Here is a 24,825-nt window from a genome sequence, read left to right on the forward strand (position 1 = left end):
TCATACAGGAGCGGAGTATTTATAACCCTCCAGAAAGCAGCCGGATCCTTTGATTGTGATGCCGAACATAAATCATCCCATGCCTCCCTTTTAATAAGGTCCTTCCTATCCTTCAGTACTGTGTTGTAATCCCTCCTCAATTCTCTAATTAGAGTTACATCCTGCGGTCTTTTGTGAATCGCGTGTCTAAGTTTTGTTAAGGCTTTAGTGCACTTCTTGTCAAACCATTTCCTGTTAGGCTTTAGGGAATTTTTCCTTGTAACCCACAGAACCTACTTAATTGTGGTAGCAATAATATTAAAATGTGATAACATTTCGTTACTCTCAGCATATTCATTCAGACAGATCAAAAAGCTATTCATACACTTTATCAACAATTTTGACAAAAAGTCATCCGGGACCACTTTACTCCATTTGAGAGTATAACCATTTTGAGAACCTAACATCACATCCTGCGCCATATACTTAGAACATACTATATTATCGGATGGGACAAATAGGTTCTCCATTTTCACTACCTGTGGGAAGTGGTCACTCAGAGGTAGGTCCATTATGCCAGAGCTAATCAATGTACCAGCAGAACTATTTGTGAACAAACTAAAATCGATAGTAGTCGAGGCCCCCCGACCCACGAAAGTTGGGACAAATGACATTGTGTGGTTGGCTAACTCATTTGTAAACCCAAAATCAAAATTAAAAATCATCTCATTTAGTGAATCACCAAGTAGGGTATGTTCAAAGTGCGTCAAATTAATATCCTGTTCCAACATCAGGCCGCATATACCCTTATGACCCTTTTTACATAATGTACAGTTAAAATCACCCCCCCCCCATAATATCATGACTTCACCCCTTTTTTTTAATCAATTTCAGACTGCATATCTACAGTTATTGAGGCGAGTACTTCCTTAATCATGTTACAAATATTAAATAAAAATATTAAAACATAATTAAAAAATTAAAACTAATACATATACATTTAAAATAAATTAAAAACTTAATAATTTAATGTAATTTTATATTTTTTAATTTCAATTAATTGATTTAATTTAAATTTATTTTATTTTTATCCTGTACGACTGTACCCCAAAAACCCAAAACTGACCCTGAACCCTAAAAATACCCCTTTACCCAAAAACTGAAAACTGACCCTGAACCCTAAAAATACCCCTTTACCCAAAAACTGAAAACTGACCCTAAACCCTAAAAATACCCCTTTACCCAAAAACATTTTTTTCAATATTTTGAGGACCCGTCATCAATGGCACATTGTAACCAGGTGACCGGGACAATGACTGATAGTCAGGACTGCAGTAATGACGGTAACTGGTGGTCTGTTAATACTGAAGAAATGGTTGCTCCTTCTTCGCAGGACGAGCCTTTCACGTGGGGAACATCGTCACAAGAAATACAACACGGCTCCTTTAACTGGCATACAGAGCAGGACGCCGGGACTGCCCCTTGTGACGTTGCCTTCCTTTCATTGGATAAAGGACCGGAACCTTGAAGGTCGGCGTGTGACATCACCACCGGAGGAGAGGAACGGAGAGAGGAGAGCGTGGAGGAAGAACGCCGCCGGGACGTGGAAACCACAACGCGAGGACAAGAAGCAGACGAGTTGGAGAAAGGTGAAGCCCTGTCCGAAGAAGACGTGCCAGGAGGCCAACGAGACCGCGCAGCGCCGTGCCACGCTCCCGAGGGAGGAGTGTGGCTCCGACAGGTACGGGACCGTATCTCGAACTGGGTGGGACGACGGGGAAACTCACCCGCATTAAAAAAACTATCACCTCCCTAGTATCCCAACACTACCCTTCCCCTTAAGAATACCAACCCTCACGTCTATCACTTGAGCTCTCTGTAAAGACTGCAGCACTTATAGGTGACCCCTCACTCCCTTGGCTCCTGGGAATAAAAGAGTAGTAGGACGTGACAGTAATTGGTCCTTTTTCTGTTATTTTGTTTCCGGCATATCCCCTGCGAGAGGTCCTTTGGGAAGAAGCGCCCGCCTGACACAAACCGATAGACGGAAAGAACACCCCAACCCAGCCGACATCACGGATCCTGCAGGGTTTGCCAAGGAGAGACTAACTTTCAGGAAAAAGAAACTTTATGTTAAAATAAAACCCTCTTTACCAAGGCAACGTGTCCAGTCCATTCCTGACCCCCCTTTACACACATATATCAAGAAGAGGTCTGAAAAATCTGTGTATTGCCCACCTCAGGGACAAAAGAGAAATGGAGGAGGTGAAAAAAAAAGACTGTTTCTGCTCATCAGGCAATTTTAAGTGGAGAGAAACTGCAGCCATATCTATCATTATATATGTCCAACCATGAACGTTTCCTTTTAACCCGGTTTAGATTTAACATTGCTTTTAGGTTATTATCTTTTCCTGTGATGAATTGTTGGGCGAAAGACTTATGTCCCTGCCCATGTGATGATGTGTCCCCACAATCTGATATTCATATTTTATTTTTTTTTGTAAATTTTACACTTTTTTTCGAAGAAAACTTATTATTCCCATTCTCAAAGACTTAAATGTATATAGATGTCGCTTAGCTTTTTTAGAGTGTCAGAAAATGGAAACTGTTTTTATGGTAGCATCACTTGCTGAATTTTTTAAGTCAGTTTTTAAGTGCCGTAAATCCATCCAAATGAATTAATCTTTTATGTTGTATATATGTATCTATTCTTGTTGTTTTCTTACATGTTCTTTTGTGGAGATTTTAAATAATGATCACCTGACCCATTGTAAATTGTACCTTTGCATGCTACTTTTATGGTTATTCTCTGTTTTTAACCGAATAAAGTATTTTGAATCTGAATCTGAATCTGATAGATATTCTTCTAGCTGAAATGCGTAAAAACAATGCTGTTCACCACTTCTAGCTTCCACCGCACACAGCTCATGCCATAACTCTTGCCACCTTCCATCTTTCTTCCTGGATGCTATGTTTTGGATTTCCTGCAGTTGGCAAATTCGTGTTTTGAGTACGAATGGCGCACACATTATTGAGTGTGTTGTGTGCGTTGATGACCACAGATAGCTTTGTAGCTGCAAGCAGGCGAGATGTGACTTCAGATAGTGTGGGGCTGTCTCATCATCTTCGCACGCCATGTGTGGGGCGCAGAGCTCAGGCATGCTGGGGGGGGGAGTGGGGGGGGGGCTTCCTGTGTGTCCCCTCCTGTCTCACTAAAAAGAAACCCACCCAGCAGCAGCAGCCACACATGAGCTGTCTCTGTGCTCTGCGCGCGGAAGCATCTCTGGCTGCACTCTACACACTGGTGCAGCTCTGTGCATGCACGGAGACACACACACACACCTACACACGCACACACCACACCACACCTTTACACCCACACCCACACACACACACACACACACCTACACACACACACCTACACACACACAACCACACCACACCACACCTTTACTCACACACACCTACACACCCACACACAGGAAGATCTCCAGCTACGTTGCACAGACGGCCCATCTCTGGCTGCGCCTCCACGGTCGGCCGTGCCCGTGAGAGCGCCGTGTGACCCTCGACACGTCCCCGGGGTGCAGAGGCGAGAGCCGAGCTCTGCTGCAGGTAACCTGTGTATGTTGTGGGAGTGGGAGAGCTGCTGAAGGCTGGAGCCAGGCTCGAGTTAGAGGTAGGGTGACCAGGCGTCCCCGTTTTGCCAGGACGGTCCCCGATTTTAACCAGCTGTCCCAGCAAATTTCAAGAAATTTAGCTCATGTCCCTGTTTTTAGAGAGGGTCGACTGAAAACGGTGGGAGGTGTTTTTTATGTTTTACAAAGCAGGGAGAGTTAGCAATTATTTCAAGAAAACAATTTAATAAACAGGCACGGTACTGGGCTTAAAAGTTGCATTTTATGTATGTTCTTACTGCCTGTTCTGTAATTCTCTGCTGATGAGCGCTCTCATCACTTGAAGTAAAATTGTAGTCCTTCTTCTGTTTTTGTGAAATGTCCCGGTTTTTGGCTTTAAACTTCTGGTCACCCTAGTTAGAGGTCTGTCTCTGCCTCAGCCTGATGTCCTCTTGAACCTTTGACCTTTCACCGAGGTGACACGGCCTCGTGACTCCAGCTGCCGACCTTGTACCAGGGGGACAAGGGTGGGATCTTTGCATCCTGTGAAGCTTGAAAGATTTCTCTGACCCTAAATGTTTTTGTATCTTCTTGTGTGTCTGTTCTGAGGCTCCTGTGGCTTTGATCAGGTTCAGGTAAAACTGCGAACACATAAACTGTTGGTTCTGCCCGGTGTCCAGGCGCTATTTGCTCTCATTTCCCCCTCTCACCCAGGAAGGGTTTGACAAACTTGCTATGCAAGTTAAGTCTGGGTCTCCATCTGATCCAGTGAGGCCTGTCCTCTTTCGAGACCAGACCTTTTTGGGACGCTCTGCTATACGTTCCCTTGTCAATCTCTCCCTGGAGTCGGGGGTAGTCCCCACTAGTTGGAAGCAGGCGGTGGTGTCACCGATCATTAAAAAACCCTCTCTCGACCCGTCTAAGCCGGAAAGCTATTGTCCCATCTCGCTGCTACCCCGGTAGCTTGTTTCCTTTCTGGTGAAGAATTGGCTTGGTAGTTTAGTCTGCCCTGTTCCCATGATGCACTGGGCCAGGGACAGACTGATTTGCATATAGCCAGGTTCTGAGCTGGGATGGGGCAGTGAGATAAATAATGGTGATGGATCAAGCCCTGATCTTTGGACTGGGTAAGAGTGGTCTGCTCAATTCAGACACTCTGTTCATCACCACCCCCTTTTCTGAATCGATTTTGGCCACTATAGGTGTGGCAGGGTATACTCAGACATGAGTCCCTTTCTCACTGCTCCATCAGGATTCAAGCAAGCTGGGCCGAAGACGGCTGAAATGCAAGAAACCGGTCCCCGGTAGCTTGTTTCCTTTCTGGTGAAGAATTGGCTTGGTAGTTTAGTCTGCCCTGTTCCCATGATGCACTGGGCCAGGGACAGACTGATTTGCTTATAGCCAGGTTCTGAGCTGGGATGGGGCAGTGAGATAAATAATGGTGATGGATCAAGCCCTGATCTTTGGACTGGGTAAGAGTGGTCTGCTCAATTCAGACACTCTGTTCATCACCACCCCCTTTTCTGAATCGATTTTGGCCACTATAGGTGTGGCAGGGTATACTCAGACATGAGTCCCTTTCTCACTGCTCCATCAGGATTCAAGCAAGCTGGGCCGAAGACGGCTGAAATGCCAGAAACCGGTCCCCGGTAGCTTGTTTCCTTTCTGGTGAAGAATTGGCTTGGTAGTTTAGTCTGCCCTGTTCCCATGATGCACTGGGCCAGGGACAGACTGATTTGCATATAGCCAGGTTCTGAGCTGGGATGGGGCAGTGAGATAAATAATGGTGATGGATCAAGCCCTGATCTTTGGACTGGGTAAGAGTGGTCTGCTCAATTCAGACACTCTGTTCATCACCACCCCCTTTTCTGAATCGATTTTGGCCACTATAGGTGTGGCAGGGTATACTCAGACATGAGTCCCTTTCTCACTGCTCCATCAGGATTCAAGCAAGCTGGGCCGAAGACGGCTGAAATGCCAGAAACCGGTCCCCGGTAGCTTGTTTCCTTTCTGGTGAAGAATTGGCTTGGTAGTTTAGTCTGCCCTGTTCCCATGATGCACTGGGCCAGGAACAGACTGATTTGCATATAGCCAGGTTCTGAGCTGGGATGGGGCAGTGAGATAAATAATGGTGATGGATCAAGCCCTGATCTTTGGACTGGGTAAGAGTGGTCTGCTCAATTCAGACACTCTGTTCATCACCACCCCCTTTTCTGAATCGATTTTGGCCACTATAGGTGTGGCAGGGTATACTCAGACATGAGTCCCTTTCTCACTGCTCCATCAGGATTCAAGCAAGCTGGGCCGAAGACGGCTGAAATGCCAGAAACCGGTCCCCGGTAGCTTGTTTCCTTTCTGGTGAAGAATTGGCTAGGGAGTTTAGTCTGCCCTGTTCCCATGATGCACTGGGCCAGGGACAGACTGATTTGCATATAGCCAGGTTCTGAGCTGGGATGGGGCAGTGAGATAAATAATGGTGATGGATCAAGCCCTGATCTTTGGACTGGGTAAGAGTGGTCTGCTCAATTCAGACACTCTGTTCATCACCACCCCCTTTTCTGAATCGATTTTGGCCACTATAGGTGTGGCAGGGTATACTCAGACATGAGTCCCTTTCTCACTGCTCCATCAGGATTCAAGCAAGCTGGGCCGAAGACGGCTGAAATGCCAGAAACCGGTCCCCGGTAGCTTGTTTCCTTTCTGGTGAAGAATTGGCTTGGTAGTTTAGTCTGCCCTGTTCCCATGATGCACTGGGCCAGGGACAGACTGATTTGCATATAGCCAGGTTCTGAGCTGGGATGGGGCAGTGAGATAAATAATGGTGATGGATCAAGCCCTGATCTTTGGACTGGGTAAGAGTGGTCTGCTCAATTCAGACACTCTGTTCATCACCACCCCCTTTTCTGAATCGATTTTGGCCACTATAGGTGTGGCAGGGTATACTCAGACATGAGTCCCTTTCTCACTGCTCCATCAGGATTCAAGCAAGCTGGGCCGAAGACGGCTGAAATGCCAGAAACCGGTCCCCGGTAGCTTGTTTCCTTTCTGGTGAAGAATTGGCTTGGTAGTTTAGTCTGCCCTGTTCCCATGATGCACTGGGCCAGGGACAGACTGATTTGCATATAGCCAGGTTCTGAGCTGGGATGGGGCAGTGAGATAAATAATGGTGATGGATCAAGCCCTGATATTTGGACTGGGTAAGAGTGGTCTGCTCAATTCAGACACTCTGTTCATCACCACCCCCTTTTCTGAATCGATTTTGGCCACTATAGGTGTGGCAGGGTATACTCAGACATGAGTCCCTTTCTCACTGCTCCATCAGGATTCAAGCAAGCTGGGCCGAAGATGGCTGAAATGCCAGAAACCGGTCCCCGGTAGCTTGTTTCCTTTCTGGTGAAGAATTGGCTTGGTAGTTTAGTCTGCCCTGTTCCCATGATGCACTGGGCCAGGGACAGACTGATTTGCATATAGCCAGGTTCTGAGCTGGGATGGGGCAGTGAGATAAATAATGGTGATGGATCAAGCCCTGATCTTTGGACTGGGTAAGAGTGGTCTGCTCAATTCAGACACTCTGTTCATCACCACCCCCTTTTCTGAATCGATTTTGGCCACTATAGGTGTGGCAGGGTATACTCAGACATGAGTCCCTTTCTCACTGCTCCATCAGGATTCAAGCAAGCTGGGCCGAAGACGGCTGAAATGCCAGAAACCGGTCCCCGGTAGCTTGTTTCCTTTCTGGTGAAGAATTGGCTTGGTAGTTTAGTCTGCCCTGTTCCCATGATGCACTGGGCCAGGGACAGACTGATTTGCATATAGCCAGGTTCTGAGCTGGGATGGGGCAGTGAGATAAATAATGGTGATGGATCAAGCCCTGATCTTTGGACTGGGTAAGAGTGGTCTGCTCAATTCAGACACTCTGTTCATCACCACCCCCTTTTCTGAATCGACCCTGGCCAGCTAAGCTGACAGAGGCCCATGTCAATCTGGCCCTGTCTGAACATCTCGCCCGGACCAACGCCCTCGATCCCACACAGAATGGCTTCCGTGCTGGCCACAGCACGGAGACCGCCCTTCTTGTGATGGTGGAACATCTCCGTGCGAGGCTGGATGCTGGTCAGACGGCGGCGCTGATTTTGTTAGACCTCAGCGCCGCCTTTGACACTGTATTCCACAGCATCCTCCTGCAGCGGCTCGAGGAGATCGGTATCGGTGGCCAGGCGCTGCAATGGTTCCGCTCCTTCCTAGACAACCGTTCCTTCTGTGTTGCCATCCCTCCCTTCAAGTCCAGGTTCCAGCCTCTGGCCATGGGGGTTCCGCAGGGGTCCTCGCTGAGTCCCACGTTGTTTAATCTTTATGTGAGACCGCTGGCTGATGTCGCTAGGCAGTGGGGCCTAACTCTGGTCTCATATGCCGATGACACACAGCTGGCGGTTACTCTCAGCGGGGATGCGGAACAGGATGCCCCCAGGTTTCAGTCTGGACTGAAGGCGGTGGCCAGCTGGTTGACAGGTAACTGTCTCCAGCTTAATGCCACAAAAACGGAGGTTATGGTTGTCGGGAAGGGAGTGGAGCTCTGGGGCGATCAGTGGTGGCCTCCGGAGCTGGGCCCCACTCCGACCCCGGTGTCGGAGGTGAAGAACCTAGGGGTCTGGTTAGACGCTGGTCTCACATTCATAGGGCACACCAAAAAAATTGCAGCCTGTTGCTTTGGACTCTTAAGAGGTTTAAGGCCAGTGCTTAAGTTCTTCGATGCCCCTACCAGACAGCTTGTGGTCCAGGCAACCATCATCTCCCGTCTGGACTATGCTAGCTCTCTGCTGGCTGGGGCTAACCAGGCTGAGTTAACCCGTCTGCAGCGGGTGCAAAACGCCGCGGCGAGAGCCATTGTCGGCCTACCTAGGTTTTGCCCGGTGTCTCATGTCCTTCGCTCCCTGCACTGGCTCCCGGTCAGGAAGCGTATTCTTTTTAAGGTCTTGTGTCTGACCTTTAAAATCCTAAGAGGCATAGGCCCTGAGATTTTGGCCAACTCCATCTCCTTCTATGTCCCCACCCGCAACCTTCGATCTCAAGGTCAGGCCCTTGCTGTTGTCCCCAGATTTAGGCTCAGCAGGATGGGGGGGTCGCTCCTTCAGGGTGAAAGCTGCGTTAACCTGGAACACCCTCCCAGTCGAAATTCGGCTGCTTGAGGACTTGTTGTCTTTCCGCAGAGCCATAAAGACCTTTTTGTTTTAGCCTTCCTGTTTTAGCCTGTTTTAGCCTTCCTTCTGTGGCATTATCTCCTTGTTGTGTTATGTTGCTCCGTGTCTCTGCGCCGGGATGCTCCTTCGCTAGAGTCGCTGTGCGCATAATAAATTGTTATAACATAACAAGAGTTGGGGACAAAGCACCAACCTCGGATGCCTCCAGGCCGCAGCTGGATTGCACAGTGACAGTCTTGTATCCACACCTGCCTCCTGGCTCGAGCACATTTTGGGACCTTAGGCAGATATGTTATTTCCCAGAGCCTCCTTCTGTTTGTGATCACACACGAGCGCAGCGTCAAACATGTGAGTTAATGAATGAATGAACGATTGACACAGATTCATCCCGCGCGCAGCTGCCCCAGCAACAGGGCGTCCCAGCGCAATCCCTGCATTACCCAACAGTGCAGCAACCAGATGAAGAGAAGAGATTGACGCGGGAAGAGCCCGGTCTTTATGGCTTCTTGAAACGCGCTGGTGTCTGCGAGCTCTGACAGCCGCGGGGAGGGAGTCTCGCCGCCGCCGGCTCGGGCTCTCATCCTCCCGGGCTCCAGGTCGAAGCTTGGTCCGTGACCGTGGGCAGCGTCTTGGGAGAACTGCGTAGCAGACCGGATAAACCGGGGTCTGTTGAGTTAAACGGGCCGCGCACAAGGGCTTAACATGGATTCTTTTTCGTTTGGCCGCCAGTGACCGAGACAAAGAGCTTGCTTTCGGCGGCATCACCAGGGTGGGGGAGGGGAGGAGGGGGCGCTGCTGCGTCTTGTGTTCTCTGGAGGCCTGAGCACAGGATGTATTGGCAGCCAGATAAAGGGATTTGCAATAATTCAATCGATCGGATTGTGGCCTGTATTCTAGTCTTCTGGACTTTAGACTCGAAGAAACGAAGATTGGGTTTAGTCCTCTCAGGTCCCTGCGACTCCTGTGGACTGAGCATCAAAAGAAAGACCCCTGTCAAACCCAAAGCAGGTCCCTGCGACTCCTGTGGACTGAGCATCAAAAGAAAGACCCCTGTCAAACCCAAAGCAGGTCCCTGCGACTCCTGTGGACTGAGCATCCAAAGAAAGACCCCTGTCAAACCCAAAGCAGGTCCCTGCGACTCCTGTGGACTGAGCATCCAAAGAAAGACCCCTGTCAAACCCAAAGCAGGTCCCTGCGACTCCTGTGGACTGAGCATCCAAAGAAAGACCCCTGTCAAACCCAAAGCCGGGGTCTTAACCGCCTCCTTGGCAGCGGTGACCACCACTGTTCTGACCACATCTCACTGTCCCTGCCGAACAGAAGAATGTCTGATTTGCTGGCATTCAGCTGTCAGCAGTTTGTTGTCAGCCAATGGGCGACTGCCAGCAGCTCCTCCTTAAATTTGACAAGATTGTTCTTACAGTTCTTGGCAAAGGCGATGACGTCGGCATAGGAAACCAACCACAACCTTCTACTGTTTGCCAACTCTGCCAAGGGTTGAACATAAACATTAAAGAGCACAGGGCTCAATGCAGAACCCCGTGGGACCCCCAGTCTGACGGCTGAAACTTGGGGTGGTAGGGTGGGCCCATGACCCGGAAGAGGAAGGTTCTGCCCTCTACGAAGGAGCGAAACCAGTCCAGAGCCGAACCCTCAATCCCTTTCACCTGTAGTCGGCCTACAAGTATTTCATGTGAGACCGTGTCAAAGGCGGCGCTTAAACCCAGCCGGATGAGGGTCGCAGACTTCACTCCCTCAAGGTGACGCCTGATGAGGGCCGCAGACTTGACTCCGTCAAGGTGACTCCGGATGAGGGCCGCAGACTTCACTCCGTCGAGGTGACTCCGGATGAGGGTCGCAGACTTCACTCCGTCGAGGTGACTCCGGATGAGGGCCGCAGACTTGACTCCGTCAAGGTGACTCCGGATGAGGGCCGCAGACTTCACTCCCTCAAGGTGACGCCGGATGAGGGCCGCAGACTTGACTCCGTCAAGGTGACTCCGGATGAGGGCCGCAGACTTCACTCCGTCGAGGTGACTCCGGATGAGGGCCGCAGACTTCACTCCGTCGAGGTGACTCCGGATGAGGGCCGCAGACTTGACTCCGTCAAGGTGACTCCGGATGAGGGCCGCAGACTTCACTCCGTCGAGGTGACTCCGGATGAGGGTCGCAGACTTCACTCCCTCAAGGTGACGCCGGATGAGGGCCGCAGACTTGACTCCGTCAAGGTGACTCCGGATGAGGGCCGCAGACTTCACTCCGTCGAGGTGACTCCGGATGAGGGTCGCAGACTTCACTCCGTCGAGGTGACTCCGGATGAGGGCCGCAGACTTGACTCCGTCAAGGTGACTCCGGATGAGGGCCGCAGACTTGACTCCGTCAAGGTGACTCCGGATGAGGGCCGCAGACTTGACTCCGTCAAGGTGACTCCGGATGAGGGCCGCAGACTTGACTCCGTCAAGGGGACTCCTGATGAGGGCCGCAGACTTCACTCCCTCAAGGTGACGCCGGATGAGGGCCGCAGACTTGACTCCGTCAAGGTGACTCCGGATGAGGGCCGCAGACTTCACTCCGTCAAGGTGACTCCGGATGAGGGCCGCAGACTTCACTCCGTCAAGGTGACTCCGGATGAGGGCCGCAGACTTCACTCCGTCAAAGTGACTCCGGATGGGGGCCGCAGACTTGACTCCGTCAAGGTGACTCCGGATGAGGGCCGCAGACTTCACTCCGTCAAGGTGACTCCGGATGAGGGCCGCAGACTTCACTCCGTCAAGGTGACTCCGGATGAGGGCCGCAGACTTCACTCCGTCAAGGTGACTCCGGATGAGGGCCGCAGACTTCACTCTGTCAAGGTGACTCCGGATGAGGGCCGCAGACTTCACTCCGTCAAGGTGACTCCGGATGAGGGCCGCAGACTTCACTCCGTCAAAGTGACTCCGGATGAGGGCCGCAGACTTCACTCCGTCAAAGTGACTCCGGATGGGGGCCGCAGACTTGACTCCGAAGGAGGCTGCCCCACAGGAGAGAGGGTGCTGCCCCACAGGAAGGAGGGGGCTGCCCCGCAGGAGGGAGGGGGCTGCCCCGCAGGAGGGAGGGGGCTGCCCCGCAGGAGGGAGGGGGCTGCCCCACTGGAGGGAGGGGGCTGCCCGGTGGGAGAGAGGGGGCTGCCCCACAGGAAGGAGGGGGCTGCCCCACAGGAGGGAGGGATCTGCCCCACAGGAGGGAGGGGGCTGCCCCACTGGAGGGAGGGGGCTGCCCCACAGGAGGGAGGGGGCTGCCCCACAGGAGGGAGGGGGCTGCCCCACTGGAGGGAGGGAGGGATCTGCCCCACAGGAGGGAGGGGGCTGCCCCACAGGAGGGAGGGGGCTGCCCCACAGTAGGGAGGGGGCTGCCTCACAGGAGGGAGGGGGCTGCCCCGCAGGAGGGAGGGGGCTGCCCCACAGGAGGGAGGGATCTGCCCCACAGGAGGGAGGGGGCTGCCTCACAGGAGGGAGGGGGCTGCCCCGCAGGAGGGAGGGGGCTGCCCCGCAGGAGGGAGGGGGCTGCCCCACAGGAGGGAGGGGGCTGCCCCACAGTAGGGAGGGGGCTGCCTCACAGGAGGGAGGGGGCTCCCCCGCAGGAGGGAGGGGGCTGCCCCGCAGGAGGGAGGGGGCTGCCCCACAGGAGGGAGGGGGCTGCCCCACAGTAGGGAGGGGGCTGCCTCACAGGAGGAAGGGGGCTGCCCCGCAGGAGGGAGGGGGCTGCCCCACAGGAGGGAGGGGGCTGCCCCACAGGAGGGAGTACACTGCCCCACATGCTAGAGGGTGCTGCCCTGCAGGAGGAAGGGTGCATGGAGTATCCTGAAGTGGGGAAGTAGATTGTAGTGTGGATGAGCATATTATAGTCGGATGGTTGAATTGCGTGGCTTGTGTATATGGTAGGAATGGTGAGTATATTGTAGTGGGGGCTATTGTAGTTTGGGTGAGTATCTTGTAGGGGTTGTATATATGGTAGGGTCAGAGAGCATATTGTAGTGTGGGTGAGTAGATTGCAGTCGGGTATTGTTAGAATTGGGGGTCTCCGGTTGGCCAGGTATACACTTGTGTCAAACAGGGACCCTCTCCTCTAGTCAGGGCAAAGGACTTCCAGAAATAACCCCTGCTCACCCTCTAAGCGGCGTGGCGCGAGCAGTCAAGGCTAATCCCCAGAGTACATACGGTTAAGCATTTGTCATAATACACACACTGACTCATTAACCCACCACACAGAGACACAAGACTGTAGTTTAGTAAAAATATACTCTTTCATATAAGGACTCTCAGCAGATTTCAGAATACAGGCTCAGTGTGTCAAAAATGGCTCCAGTAACTTTAAAAGATGATGCCACAATGTTCACAGCAAGATGTAGGCCTTAGTTGCAATGTTCAGTCTGAGGAAGGGTTAAATTCTTCTAAAACCGGCTCCACTGTATTTCAGGCACTGTCTCTATGGTTGTTGCACTGTTCGTTTAAGGTCTGGGCACTCCCTAGCGCTCCTGCGCACTTCGTACGGTAAACTAATGAAAGGCCCCACTAACTCCCGCGTACCTCGTGTTAGACGCATACGACGCGGCCGATGCAAGCAAGGGGTACGAGTCGTATTACACTGGTGCGACTCGTACCTCGCTATTCAGACACAAGCGAATTAGACGCGGGACCCAGCGCACAGTTCGAGGCGTACCAGGGGCCTCAGCACATACGGGTGGTGCGAGGCGCTTGTTGGGAGTGAGACTCGCACAGTTCGAGGCGCACCAGGGGCCTCAGTACATACGGGTGGTGCGAGGCGCTTGTTGGGAGTGAGACTCGCACAGTTCGAGGCGCACCAGGGGCCTCAGTACATACGGGTGGTGCGAGGCGCTTGTTGGGAGTGAGACTCGCACAGTTCGAGGCGCACCAGGGGCCTCAGTACATACGGGTGGTGCGAGGCATTTGTTGGGAGTGAGACTCGCACAGCGCACAGTTCAAGGGTACCATGGGCACAGTACCTTTTCTTGGGGGTCCGGGGCGGACAATGTAGGCGTAGATCCGACATCTCACGTTGCGGTGCCTTCCTCCTTCGTGGTGAGCTATGGCTCGGTGGCTCAGTAGTCTCAGCTCTCGGAGGGCAGCGATGCGTTGGGGGCTCTTGATCTCGATGTCCGTTCCGGTCCTAAAGAGGGGACGGCGGCTTGAGGTGATTCCAGCGGCGAGGCGCTTTCAGCAGGGCGTCTTCACAGAGGGGCGAGCCCAGGCGCAGTCAGGCTTTGCGTTGCGAGCTCCGGCTCGGTGGCACAGCAGTCACGGTGCTTGGGTCAGGCGGGGCTGACCTTTACTTTCCGAGCTGCGGTTTGGCGGCCAGGAGTCACTTTGCTTGGCAGGACAGGGGGTTACTCAGGCTCTTTAGAGTGTGCGATGGCGGGGCACAGCACGCTCAGTTTTCCGTGGGTAGCGCTGCAGGGGTAGGCAAACACCAGCAGCAGCCTCTCCTTCTTCAGGGGGGTAGCGCCCACTGTTTCTGGGGCATAGTTCAGGGGGAAAGTTCACAAGCAAGCCCTTGGAGATTGTTCACAAAGATGCACAAGTTGAATTCAAAAAGTCCTTCAGTCTTTTCTCCTCTCTCCGTCTTGCAGCAAGGCACCCACCTACAGGCCAGTTTCTCAGGCTAGAGACAGTAGTCCTCCATGCAGCTTTCCCAGGTCCTTCTCTTCAGGCAGAGTTTCTTCTTGGCATCAACAGGATCTGATTTCTTAAGAGAAGGGCTCCTACTTTTATACCAAAAATAACAACGGGGGGAGAGAGAGTATAAAGATGGATTCGTTCTCCCTAGTCAATCGTATATAAACAAAAATAATCCACCGTTACAATGGAAGGGTTTCCCTACTATGGTTGGGAGCACCCTATGTTTGTAAAATACCCCTCACACACCAAAAGGACCCTTGGTGTCATTCTTCATCATTGGGGTCTTCGCACCCCTCTACGGGATGCGGCGCGCTTCGACCTACAACTACGCGGGAGCACTTTCAACTGGTGACTATGTGTGGTGTGTGTGAGGGTTAATTATGCGTGAGTGGTGGGGTTCTACGGCGATTGATGTTTAAAAAGGGCCTGGCTCGTGGGGTCAGAAACTATTTTAATGGGCCCCCGGGCTGGCGCTAATAAAAACGTGCAGCAAAAGGAGGTGTATTATGCAGGGCAATGTGCATTACCTCCCATGTGTGTGTGTCAATATGTTTCGGAGACTGAGCTCCTTCTTCAGGACAGGGTACACAAATCCCCACCGTACTCACGTTTCTATGGTTCAAAATTACTTGAATTTACAGAAGTGAGATATAATGCAGGTTCTAATATGTACCTACAAATTATTCCAGTAGTCGTAATACAGTCGACCTGAAAAGGAAAAGGACAAAAAATATTTTCTGGTGGTCCGTTCCTTTGAAAATAAAACACTAGGCGCAGTGACCTGTGGAGAAGTAATATCATTGTGCGGGCTCCAATCACTAGACAACAATGTCATGCTATTTGTGAATTTGTGCCTGGCGTGAAAAAAGGACAAATACAAGACATAAGGTACACTCAACATAAAGCACACACTCTATGATCAGGTCAACATAAAGCACACACTTCAAGACAGGAGCAGTAGGTCACACCACCGTAACACAGACAGCGCGCATGCGCTAATGTTAGTCTTCAACACGGTTATGCGTGATGGACCGCTAGCTGACAATGGAGCACCGGGATACCCATGTTTGGGCAAATCCGACCAATTAAGGGCTCAAATTGGCAATTAACGGCAGTATATAACCAACGACCCCACGACAGACAACGCACTCTCAGCGGAGCCGCGTATGGGGCAGTCAGAAAGGAGTTTCCTCTAGACTTTCGTGAGTATGTCACTTTGGAGGAGAGATGAACACCACAACGAGAATGTGAGTACTACGGAATGCAATAACTCTACATCATTTGCAGGTAGCGAATCTGCACGGTGACCCCAGCGTTCCAGAGGCTCGTGAGGCATTAGAATTGATTTATAACAGTATGCTCTTTCAATTTCCTTTTCCTCCCATTACCTCTCACTATATCTACCCCGGAGCTTTATTATCACCCTTAAGCAATGAAATGGACAACGAACTTGATCTTAGAGTGTGTGTTTTATGTCGAGTGTACTGTATGTCTTGAGTTTGTCCTTTTTTCCTCTGTGGTTCAGGAGCAGGGTTTTGAGTTGTCCTTTGAATTCTACAAAAGAGGGAAGGGTTCTGATGTGAGGGGGAATGGAATTCCAAATTTCGGGAGCGCTCCCGGTGAAAGATCGATCTGCAGTCTTTTTTCTTCTAGTTTTAGGTGGGATGAGTAGAGGGAGTTTGAGCTTCTCAAGTTCCTGGATTGGCCGGCTTTTATGAATTTTTTGCCAGGTACTCAGGTTTGCCGGTCTGAAGGGCTTTGTGGGTGAGGCAGGCTGTTATGAAGCCGATCCGCATTTCCATTGGAAGCCACTTGAGTTCCTTGAGTGCGGGAGAGTTATGATCGTATTTCTTGATGTTGGTGATCATTCTAGCAGCCGCATGTAGCGTTGTTTTGATGGGAGCCAGATGTGACTTTGGAATTCCTGAGAGGACTGCGTCCCCATAGTCCAGTCTTGACAGTACCAGAGCTTTGGTGGCCTGTTTGAGATCATTGGGCTGAACGTAGGGTTTTATTTTGTTCAGTAGTCTGAGGTTAAGGAATGCACGTTTGGCTGAATTCTTAATATGTCTCGTCATATTCAGTTTTGGGTCAAGAGTGATGCCGAGAGATTTGACAGAGTCTGCTTGAGTGAGATTCCTGTTGAGTGCTTCGATGGCCTTTAACCACTCGGCAATTTGTAGGTTATCTTCCTTATTTGAGATGAGGAGTGTCTCAGTCTTGTCAGGGTTGAGTTTCAGGTGGTTGCTTGTGAGCCAACGTTGGACATCTTTCAAGACATCATTAAGTCTTTGTATTTCTTTGAGAGAGGTCGTTTCCAGATAGATCTGGGTATCGTCAGCGTAGAGATGGAAGTGAATGTTGGCTTTTCTGAGTAGTTTAGAAAGAGGTTCCATGTAGATGCTAAAGAGTGGCGGTGATAACACCGAGCCTTGAGGGACGTCCATGTTGACTTGCTGGAGGTCGGAAGGGAAGTTTTTTATTTGAATTTTTTGTGTGCGATTGTGAAGAAAGGAGGAGAACCATTTGAGGACTACCTCACAAAGACCAGCTCTTTCTCGGAGAGTCCTTATGAGGAGTTTGTGATCAACAGTATCAAATGCTGCAGAGAGATCAAGGAGGATGAGGAGGCAGCATTGGTCAGAGTCTAGTGATCCATGGATATTGTCGATGATGTTGAGAATCGTGGTTTCTGTGCTGCAGCCTTTTCTAAAGCCAGACTGGTGCGGGTCCAGGAGGTTGATGTTGTCCAGGTGCTGGGTTAGTTGATGAAGTATGCATCTTTCAAGTGTTTTTGAGGTCTAAAATTGTTTAGATCTGTCGCATCTAGGTCGGGTTTTTTCAACAGGCGGGTGACTTGGCCCATTTTGAGGCAGTCAGGAACCACTCTTTTTTTCAGGGAGCTATTTATAATCGTGCTCCAAAGCGGAGCTAAAGTGTGCTTCATTTTTTTGGTCAGTAGGGGAGGAATGGGGTCTAGGACTTGGGCTGAGGGTTTGGAGGTGGAGATCAGCGTGATTATCACAGTTTCTTCAATAGGATGGAAACTAAGGCAGGCATTGGGAGAGGGACCGGGAGAAAGATCCAGTGACCCAGCCACGCTGCTCTTTGAGTGGTTCATGTTGAAGCCATCCAGTGAGAGTTCAATTTTTGTGATCTTATCCTTGAAAAAATTGGCGAACTTGTCGCATAGTTCTTTGGACGCCTGCACAGAGGAGGGCACGGGCTTGGAGGTTTGTTGTCCGATGATGCTATAGAGATCCTTGGGTCTGTTTTTGGCACTGTCCATTGCCAAGCGGAAAAAGTTGCATTTCTTGTTTTTGATGTGGTTGTTGTACTTCCTGTGGGCTGATTTGAGTTGATTGCGAAGAATACAGGTAGGATTATTTCTCCACTTTCTTTCTTTGGTTCTTAGTTCTCTCCTTTCAGAGTTCAGTTCGGAGATGAACCATGATCTGGATGGGATGGCTCTACTCTTTTTGAGTTTTCGGGGAGCTATTTTGTCAAGCATGGATACTAGCTTAGCATTGTAACAGTCAGTGAGGTCATTAGTGGAGAGGTGCTCAATGTTGTCGGGGAGAAGTGAGCTTATCTCTTATTCGAGGACTCCTGTGGGAACCTGGGAGAGGTTTCCACCCATTTGGGGGGGTCTTGCAGAGGAGGTTGAGAGAGACTAAGTTGGTTTATGTGGAATAGGATCATGTGGTGATCTGAACAGTCAACGGGGAGTATGTGCTTGATAGTGATTGTGTTTCTTTGCGCGATGATGGCATCCAGGATAGCTCCTTTGTAGTGCGTCTCCTCTGTACAGTACTGGATTAAATTGTTGTCATAGAGGAGACTGGATAGTGATTGGATTAGCAGGTTGTTGGTCTCATTCCATCGTAGGTTCAGGTCACCAAGAATTAGATTGTTGGTATCGCCGAGGGCACCTTTAGCTATCAGGTCAGATATTTGTTCTCCGAATGCTGCGTTTTTTCTTGGGGGATGATAGAGAAGGTGACAAAGTAAAGAGTCATTATCTTTGGTCTTGATGTTGGTTGAGAGACATTCAAATGTGTTGTAGTCGTATGAGTTTATTTCCATGATGAACATGTTGTCTTTATGAATGATCGCTACCCCTCCCCCTGGCTGGTCTTTTCTGTCTTTGTTGATGAGGGAGAAGCCCGGGGGAAGAAGCATGTCAAAACATGGTGGGGATAGCTTATTGAGCCAGGTCTCCGTAAGGAACGCAATGTCAATGTCATGCGAGAGGATGGCCTCTGCTAGTTCCGTTGCATGCAAAGAGGCCGACCTGCAGTTGATGAGTAAGAAGTTGGTGAAAGGCTTTTTTTTGCTGGCGGTCTTTTCTTTGGGCGACCTAGGTATGGTGGTCAGGACAGGCGGTCTCTGGGGTTTTGTATAGGGAAGGTTTTTTCGGAGACCAGTGATCACTTGGATTTTGGATTTGGGGGAGTCGGAGTTTGGTGTATCATAGGAAGAGGCTAGAGCGGCTGCTTCTGTGTCGGACATGGCTGCTTCTGTTATGATGGGTCTAGAGGTCAAGGGTTTAGTATCGGTATTAGAGCGACTTTGAGCCCAAAAGGGAGGGACTGTGGTTCTGGAGGCTATTTGTGGCCAGGGTTCCGAGACCCTTCTTGGGGGTCTCTGAGGTTGAGTTACAGGGGATTCTGAGGGCGGGGAGGGGCTCTTATGGCCATTGGTGTTGGCAGTGGGGGGAACCCAGGGAGTGATTGGTTGCATCTGCGAGCTTACCTAGGTTAGAGAGGATTTCGGTTAGGCCCCCGGGAGATCGAGTCGGTCTGGTTTTCAAGTGACACGAGTCGCTGCGCCATTGAGTCATGGGAGGGGTTGAGGGCATCTTGGGGGGATTCACCTTGTGAGGTATAGGTTGGGTTGAGGCAGTGTTGTCTCTTGCAGGTTGTCTCTTTATGAAATCTTAGGAGGGAGGAGGATTGGGTCCTGACAAGATTTTGAGTTTCTGAGATCTGTGTGGGAACTGGTAAGGTTAGGGGTAACTGTCGGTGGGGCAATTTCTTGAGGTTGCGATGAGTGGGTCGAGTAGGAGGATAAGGTTGTGTTATCCTTAGGGAGCTGTGGCGCAAGCTTGGTCGGGACACTGTGTTGGGTGAGGACTCGGGGGATCTGTGCGGTGGGGGCATGTGGTGGTGTGGATTGAGTTTCATTTTGTAGCAGAGAAGCTGTAGGCGGTAGTAGGGCCGGGCGGTGCTAGGCAGGTAGGAGAGAGCGGATCGAAATGGGGGAAGAGGGGGTCTAAAGCTTTAAGGTTGGGTGTAGTAGTAGGCTGGAGTTGGATTGAGGCGGGGTGAGGCAGGAGGGGGAGAGTGGCTCAAAGGGAGGGGAAGAGGGAGTCAAACGTTTTAAGGTTCTCATTGTTTGCCTGCATGAGGACCGTGCCGTTAGTGTAGATGGTCACGGATGTGGTCCCACTTCTAGACGAGCGATTAGGGAGCAGGGATGTTAATTTGCAGCTGTGTGGTGTGGATGTGGTTTTGGGTATGTGGAGATGCCTTCTGTGCATGTAGATCCAGTCTTCTGGTCTCTCCGTGTGAAAAATAAGGTCCATCTTAATCAGACCTTCGGAAGAGGAGTGGTAGATGTCTGTGAGTGTTTGAGGTCTTTTATATGAGTGTTCATAGTCTTCTGTGAGTGTTTGGGTCTTCTGTGAGTGTTCAGGGTCTTCTGTGAGTGTTTCGGGTCTTCTGTGTGTGATCAGTGTCTTCTATGAATGTTCAGGTGTTCTGTTCTGTGAGTGTTTGGGCCGCTGTGAGTGTTCGGGCCTTCTGTGACTGCTCGGGTCTTCTGTTACTGTGAATGTTTGTGTTCTTCTGTGAATGTGCAGAGTTTTCCATGAGTGCTTGGGGTCTTCTGTGAGTGGTTGGAATCTTCTGCAAGTGTTCAGTGTCTTCTGTGAATGTTTGGGTCTTCTGTGAGTGGTCAGATTTTTCTGTGAGTATTTGGGGTCTCCTGCGATTGTTTAGTATCTTCTGTGAATGTTTGGGTCTTCTGTTGGTATTCAGGGAATTCTGTTCGTGTTCGGGGTCCTCTTTGAGTGTTCATTGTCTTCTCTGGGTGTTCAGGGTATTCTATGACCACAGTGTCTTCTGTGAGTGTTTGGGTCTTCTGATAGTATCCATGGTCTTCTATGAGTGTTTGGGGTCTTCTGAGTGTTCAGGTGCGCTGTGAGTGTTTGGGCCTTCTCTGAGTGTTTGAGCCTTCTGTGATTGCTCATGTATGTGAATGTTTGTGTTCTTCTGTCGACTTTCAGGGTTTTCCATGTGTGGTCAGGGTCTCTGTGATCTTCGGAGAGTGTTTGGGTCTCCTATGAGTGTTTGAGGTCTTCTGTGAGTGTTCATGGCATTTATTGTGTTTTCAGGGTGTTCTATGAGTGTTCAGGGTCCTCTGTGAGTGTTCAGGGCCTTCATTGAGTGTTTGGGCTTTCTGTGAGTGTTCAGGGTCCTCTGTGAGTGTTCAGGGCCTTCTGTGAGTGTTTGGGCTTTCAGTGAGTGTTCGGGGTCTCTTGTGAGTGTTTGGAGTTCTTCTGTGAGTGTTCAGGGTCTTCTGTGAGTGTTCAGAGTCTTCTGTGAGTGTTCAGGGTCTTCTGTGAGTGTTCAGGGTTTTCAGTGAGTGTTTAGTGTCTTCTGTGAGTGTCCAGGCTTTTCTTGTGAATGTGCAGGCCTTCAGTGTGTATGTGGGGTCCTCTGTGTGTTCAGTGTCTTCTGTGAGTGTTTGGGGTCTGCTATGATTATTAGGGTCACCTGTCAGTATTCAGGGACATTTTGGAGAGAGTTGGGGTCTTGTGTCAGTGTTTGGGTCATCTTTTAGTGTTCAGATGTTCTGAGAGTGGTTGGGGTCTTCTGTGAGTGGTCAGGTCTCCTGTGAGTGGTCAGGTCTCCTGTAAGTGTTCAGGGTCTTCTGTGAGTGTTTAGGTTTTCTGTGAGTGTTTAATGTCTTCTGTCTCCTGCGAATGGTCAGATCTTCTGTGAGTAGTGAGGGTCTTCTATGAGTGTTTAGGCTTTCTGTGAGTGTTTAGGTTTTCGTTGAGTGTTTAGGTTTTCTGTGAGTGTTCAGGGTCTTCTGTGAGTGTGTGGGTGTTGGACTTGGCCTCTCTGCCGGGTAATCCCTGAACTTTTTGCCTTCCTCTAATCTTCTCTCTGACCTGTTTTTGTTGGTTTAATGACTCTGGGCACTTTACCACTGCTGACCAGTGCTAAAGTGCATATGCTCTCCCTACTGTAAATTGTTATATGTGATTGGATTCCATGTTTGGCTTATTTGGTTTACTGTCAGACCCCAGTAATGTGCACCAGGTTTGCCAGGGCTTGTAAATACAAATGCTGCCAGTGGGCCTGCAGCACTGGTTGTGCCACCCACAGAAGCGGCCTAGTAAAATGTGCCTAAGGTCTGCCATTGCAGAACCTGACTGCAGTCTGGTACTGCTATGCTGGCTGCGCAAGTGCACCTACTTGCCAGTCCCTAAAACCTTCCCTTAACTTCATATTAGTCATACCTATGGTAGGCCCAAGGGCAGGGTGCATTGTAAGCATAAGGTGGGACAAGCCCTGATGTGTGTGGCATGTCCTAATAGTGAATTACAGCCATTTTCGTTTTTCACTATTGTAAGGCTACCTACTCTCCATAGGCCAGAATGGGCTGCTGGAATTATAACACTCTAAAATCCCAGCAGGCTCAGGGAACATGGTAGAAAGTCAAGTTTAGTATGCCTGAACTGAGAATAATAAAATACATCTTTTAGTAAAGTTTATTTTAATATCCTGTGTTTGCAAATGGTAGTTTTAGAAAGTTAGCATTTGCTTGCCTAACCATTTCAGCCCACCTCTGCTAGGACGTGTATCTGCTGTCTGGTTTCTGTGAGTGACAGGGCTGGGGGATTCCAGGAGACAGTCTAGGCTGCCAGGCGGTGAATAGAGCGATTACACCAGGATGGGTGGGAGGAGTGCCCCATGACTCTGAATAGGGCTGTGCTCTGCAACCACAATGCTGGCTCCACCTCCTGCGGAGTGTCTGATGTCTCTGCCTTGCTCACTTAAAGAAGAAGCTAGAGTTACCACAACAAAGTGCTCCAAAACCGAGTTGAACTAGGCACAGGCCCCCCTGGCCTGCAAAGACAAAAGAAATGGTGTATAAAAGTAGGAGCCCTGCTCCCAAGAAATTAGATCCTGTTTACAGCAAGAAGACACTCTGCCCGAAGAGAAGGACCTGGGAAAACTGCATGGAGGACTACTGTCTCTAGCCAGAGAGACTGGCCTGTGGTGGGTGCCTTTGCTGCAAGAAGGAGAGAGGAAAAAGACTGAGAAAGACTTTATTCAACTTGTGCATTCTTGTGAACAATCTCCAAGGGCTTGCGTGTGAGCCTGCCCCCTGAACTGCGCCCCAGGAACATTGGGCGCTACCCCCCTGAAGGAGAAGCTGCTGCTGGTGTTGCCTGTCCCTGCAGCGCTGCCCACGGAAAGTTGAGTGTGCTGTGCCCCGTCATCGCACACTCTGAAGAGCCGTGCAGCCCCCCTGTCCTGTCCAGTACCATGACTTCTGCCCGCCGAGCCACAGCTCGCAAAGTAAAGGTCAGCCCCGCCTGACCCGAGCGCCGTGACTGTGCCCCTCCAAGCTGTAGCTCACAATGCAAAGCAGAGGACCCGTCTGGTCCGAGCACCGCGACCCTCTGGCCCCCGAGCCGTAGCTCGCATTGTAAAGACTGGACTCCTACCCGTGTTCGCTTTCCCCCCGTGTAGCGTCCTGTTCAAAGCGCCCCGCCGCTGTGAGTGACCAGCCGCGCCGTACCTGGGGACTGCACCGCACCTTGCTTCACCGTCCGCCGCTTCCCCCCTTCAGGATCGGAGCGGACCCTGCATCTAAAGCCTGCCTCTACAATGCCTCGCTGCCCTGAGACCTGCGCGACTATCAAGCCCCCGAGCCGTAGCTCGCATCGCATCAGGCAGACACCGTGGCGTAGGACGCTTGGGCCCTGCATCGTTCGCACTGAATCGTCAAGGCCAACAAAGAAAGGTACTGGGATGAACCCGCTTCGAACTGTGCGAGTCTCGCTCCAGCCTCTTTGCTAATGACGCCCCTGGTACGTCTGTAGCGGACGCCGCGCTCTGGACGGCAGTGTCCGCGGGGCACGTGGTACTCTGAAAGCCGCGTGTTGTTATCGGAGTGGGAGTCGCACAGGAGTGCTCCGACTCGTACCCCTTGTGTACGCCAGCCGCGCCGTACGCGTTGTAACGCGAGGCGCGTGAGATCTAACTGGGCATTGCTTATTAAATCGAACGGAGCGTACAGGAGCGCTGCGAAGCGCACAGTCCGAATAAGCATTGCGACCAAGTCCTACATCTTGCTTTGGGTATCTTGGAACCGTTTATTGAAGTTACTGAACCATTTTAAAGTACTAAGCCTGTAATCTAAAGCCTGCTTGAGAGTTCTAATATAAAGGATATATGTTTGCATCAGAACAGTCTTGTGTCTCTGTGTGGTGGGTTGATAAGTTACTGTATGTATTATTGCAAATGCTTAACCATATATGCTCTGGGGATAAGCCTTGTCTGCTCGCCCCACGCCGCCTAGAGGGTGAGCAGGGGTTATTTCTAGGAGTAGTCCTTTGCCCTGACTAGAGGAGAGGGTCCCTGTTTGACTCAAATGTATACCTGCGCCAACCAGAGACCCCCAATTCGAACAGTGGGTCTCCTGTGAGTGTTTGGGACTCCTGGGAATGTTCAGGGTCTCCTGTGACTGTTCAAGGTCCTCTGTGAGTGTTAAGGGTCTTCTGTGAGTGTTAAGGGTCTTCTGTGAGTGTTTGGGTCTCCTAGGAATGTTCAAGGTCTCCTGTGAGTGTTCAGTGCCTTCTGTGAGTGTTTGGGGCCTTCTGTGCGTAGTGCCCATCTCCTGTGAGTGTTTACATTTTCTGTGAGTAGCGAGGGTCTTCTGTGAGTGTTTGGGTCTCCTGTGAGTGTTCAGGGTCTTCTATGAGTGTACTGGGTCTTCTCTTAGTGTTCGGGGTCCTCAGTGAGTGTTTGGGTTCTTCTGTGAGTAGTGAGTGTCTGTCTTCTGTGAGTGTTTGGGCCATATATCAGTGTTCAGAGTCTTTTTTAGAGTGTTGGCGTCTTGTGTAAGTGTTTGGGTCATCTGTGAGTGTTCTGTCTTCTGGGGCTATTTGGGTTCTTCTGTGAGTGTTCAGTATCTTCTGTGAGTTTTGGGGAGTTCTGTGGGTGTTCAGTGTCTTTTGTGAGTATTCATAGCCTTCTGTGAGTGGTCAGAGTCTTATGTTAGAGTTTGTGGTCTTCTGCAAGTTTCAGTGTCTTCTGTGAGTGTTTCGGTCAG

At 50.6% G+C, this 24,825-nt stretch overlaps 1 protein-coding gene across 1 annotated transcript in view; it reads left to right on the forward strand.

Moving 5' to 3' along the window:
* The first annotated feature begins 3,222 nt into the window (after nucleotides 1-3,222).
* LOC147669081 (uncharacterized) overlaps nucleotides 3,223-24,825 on the forward strand; it is a 198,223-nt gene continuing 176,620 nt past the window's right edge. The window contains exon 1 of the mRNA XM_086948245.1: nucleotides 3,223-3,594. The gene's annotated coding sequence lies outside the window, so the exon portion shown is untranslated. The remainder of the gene's footprint in view (nucleotides 3,595-24,825) is intronic.

This window comes from Lissotriton vulgaris, unplaced genomic scaffold (genome assembly GCF_964263255.1).
Source record: "Lissotriton vulgaris unplaced genomic scaffold, aLisVul1.2 SCAFFOLD_227, whole genome shotgun sequence".
In the NCBI taxonomy this organism is placed as follows: domain Eukaryota; kingdom Metazoa; phylum Chordata; class Amphibia; order Caudata; family Salamandridae; genus Lissotriton; species Lissotriton vulgaris.